Genomic DNA, 4,026 nt, shown 5'->3' on the forward strand with positions numbered 1-4,026 from the left:
CACTCCTGTCAGCTAAGAACAGGAAAAGGAGGATACAATTCACACAGGCTCACCAAAACTGGACAATAGAAGACTGGAAAAACGTTGCCTGGTCTGATGAGTCCCGATTTCTACTGGGACATTCAGATGGTATGGTCAGAATCTGGCATAAAGAACATGAAAGCATGGATCCATCCTACCTTGTCCAAGGGTTCAGACTGGTGGTGGTGGTGTAGTGGTGTGGAGGATATTTTCTTTTTTCTTAGCACACTTTTGGCCCCTTAGTACAAACTGAGCATCGTTTAAACGGCACATATTACCTGAGTATTGTTGCTGATGTCAATCCCTTTATGACTACAGTGTACCCATCTTCTGATGGTTACTTCCAGCAGGATAATGCACCATGTCACAAAGCTCAGATCATCTCAGACTGGTTTCTTTAACATGACAATGAGTTCAGTTTACTCAAATGGCCTCCAAAGTCACCAGATCTCAAGCTTTGAAATGTGATGGAACAGGAGATTCGCATCATGGATGTGCAGCCGACAAATCTGCAGTAACTGCGTGATGCTATCATGTCAATAAGGACCAAACTCTCTGAGGAATGTTTCCATCACACTGTTGAATCTTTGCCACGAAGAATAAAGGCCGTTATGACAAAAGTGCAACCCGGTACTAGGAAGGTGTACCTAATAAAGTGGCCAGTGAGTGTGTGTGTATATACAGTATATATATATATATATATATATATATATATATATATATATATGGCACACACAGGCTGCCAGATTGATGACAACAGCAGGAACGAGCTCACTTGATGATGAATTATAAGAAATATTCTGTGTTTTCCGTCAACTGGCAACCTGGGGTGCTGAAAAACAACTGAAATAAACTGGCAGTGGGCAGGTTTCACAAACCAAAGATATTCCAGCCCAGAATGCTCATTTTCAAAGGAGAATAACTGACTGTAGCATTGCTTTTCAGAGAACCAAGTATGTTAATTAAGCATGTTTCTTAAATATCTTCAAACATATTATGGTATTTTTGTGCTTTAGTATAGTCAAAAACATACAGCACCTTTAAATTAACAAAAATAAGCCCCATTTACCCCATTTACTTCACTGGAATCTCTCTCTCTCTGATTATTTAAAAATCCTTTTTTATGTTGACTGTATATTGTCACAGTGCAGGGTGCCCTCTCAGCTTCCCCCGTGGTCTGTGTTTTCCTGTCATGTTTGGTAGATCATGGCCTGGACAATCAGTGCTGATCTCGCGACGGGGGTCTGCAGATCACCAGCTGACTATCAGCCACTTGTCGCTTATTCCCCCACTGCCTTTCTTTCCATCATCATGAGTAGATTGTTTTGTCCTTACTCGTGTTTTGTGCATATATGCAAGCATCAGTTTCTGACCCTCTGTTTCTCCCGTGCTTAAGGACTTGTAGTACAGAGATCCGGCAATTCGAGTGGTCCACAGTGTGCTGGCAGGCTCTGGAATCTCTGTTCACCTGAGCAGCATTTAACTATTGTTTGTTATTTTGTGTTTTGTGGTGAGAATAAAGAGTATCCTTTTTTACTTCTCTGCATCTGAGTACTCTATCTATTATAGACCCTGAAATATATGTGACCCTGGACCACAAAACCAGACTTAAGTTGCTGGGGTTTATTTTTAGCAATAGCCAAAAAAGAAAAAAACTTTGTATGGGCCAAAAAAAATTTTTTTTTAATGCCAAAAATCATTAGGATATTAATTAAAGATAATTTTCCATGAAGATAATTTGTAAATTTCCTACTGTTAATATAATTAAAACATAATTTTTGTTTAGTAATATGCATTGGTAAGTATTCCTTTGGACATCGCAAAGGCGATTTTCTTAGCATTTAGATTTTTTTGCACACTCAGATTCCAGATTTTCAAATTATTGTATCTCGGCCAAATATTGCCCAATCCTAATAAACCATTCATCAATGGAAAGCTTAAAGCTTATTCATTCAGCTTTCAGATGATGTATAAACTTAAGGTTTTGCAGTCCAGGGTCACATATAAGTAGCTTATTCATATTCTAGATCTCTTTTGTTTTTAAATGACTTTTCATTGGGGCTACAACTTACAAATAAGAAACTCTAAAATTCCTCAGCACTGTTTTTACTGCTGAATATAATTTGTGTAAACTAATTTCACCTGACTTTGAATCTCAAGTACAGCACTGGGCAAATGACACATAATTAAATAATAAACATGGGTTGAACAGCTTCTTATAGTTATTCTGTTATTAACTAATATTTAATAACTGTCATAAACACTAGCAGTTTAGAATAGAAACATAAACGTGGTGGAAGGACCTTTTGCATGTTATGTAGATGCCTATAATTCAAATGCCAGTTCATATCTTTCTTTTTTCTTTCAGTTGAAAAGCAAAGTGATGACAGAGACAATTTGAATTATGACACATGCACGCACACATGCACGCACACACACACACACACACACTACATCTTGAATTCTTGAATTATTGTCATTCAGTTCACAGCACATTTCAAGTGGCTGAGTGCAGCAGAGAGAAGAAACATCATAATTGGTTTGTTTTTCGGATCAGATGATCAGACTAAATTGCAGTGCTCATCACCGCCTCTTCACCAGCATAACCTCTGTGTGAAAATTAAAACCTTGATCTAATTTTTAATTGAGCGCTATTAATACCCACAAAACCAGAGCCCACCGTAGATGCCTCTTTATCTTCACTCCTTAATGTGCGAAGCAGGTGAATTCATTTTCCCATGACTGAGCTTTCAAAGATCTCCCCGACATTATTGGTCTCTGCTCTAATGCTGTAATTTGCCATGCTGTTATATTGTATTAAAAACACAACACGTCCAAATGTTCAAACGCTTTATTTTGTTGAAAATGCATTCTGTATGATTTATAAACTTGTTTCCCTGTGGGAAACTCAATTTAGGTCCTCATGCTGACATGATGCACCATGAGTCGGTGCGTATTCAAGTCCCCACCAGGACAGAAAAACATGTACACATGTACACACACACACACACACACACACACACACATTTTTTTTTTTTTTTGTGAAAAGTGGGACATCCCATAGGCGTAATGGTTTTTATACTGTACAAACTGTATATTCTATGGCCCTACACCAACCCTAAACCTAACCCTCACAGGAAACTTTGTGCATTTTTACTTTCTCAAAAAATCATTCTGTATGATTTATAAGCGTTTTAAAAAACGGGGACATGGGTTATGTCCTCATAAATCACCCTCTCCTTGTAATACCTGTGTCATACCTATGTCTTTATACAGAGTTGTGTCCTGATATGTCACAAAAACAAGAGGACACACACACACACACACACACACTGTTAATCTGTACATTTCCTAGCATAGCAAACCATCCCCATCTTGTGGTGGGCATGAAATGTCTCACATTTTTCAATCTCGCATTCCCTATTATTATTTTTTTTTCTGTGATAAAAAGAAAAATATAGGAAGATACGGAGAAATTACAATCACACACACATACAATATATATATATATATATATATATATATATATATATATATATATATATATATATATATATATATATATATATTTTTTTTTTTTTCTTAGAATGGCTTAGACCTTAAATACAAATAATAATACAAATAATAATAATCAGACATGTTTTATAATTATTTTCACGAATATGGAAATGTATAACTATATGTGTATATATATATATATATATATATATATATATATATATATATATATATATATATATATATATATATATACACATATAGTTAGCTGGGTGGAAACATTTCCATATTCGTGAAAATAATTATAAAACATATCTGATTATTATTATTATTATTTGTATTATTATTTGTATTTAAGGTCTAAGCCATTCTAAGAAAATTATAATAATAAAAATAATCATGATTAAATGAAATCAGGAGGTTGCACCCAAACATAGATAATAATGAAATAAACAGAAGGATGTTTAATCGCTTGAAATATTAACGCTGACCCAATTAATGGCCGTT

The sequence above is a fragment of the Carassius auratus genome, chromosome 2 (genome assembly GCF_003368295.1).
Source record: "Carassius auratus strain Wakin chromosome 2, ASM336829v1, whole genome shotgun sequence".
NCBI classification, from domain to species: domain Eukaryota; kingdom Metazoa; phylum Chordata; class Actinopteri; order Cypriniformes; family Cyprinidae; genus Carassius; species Carassius auratus.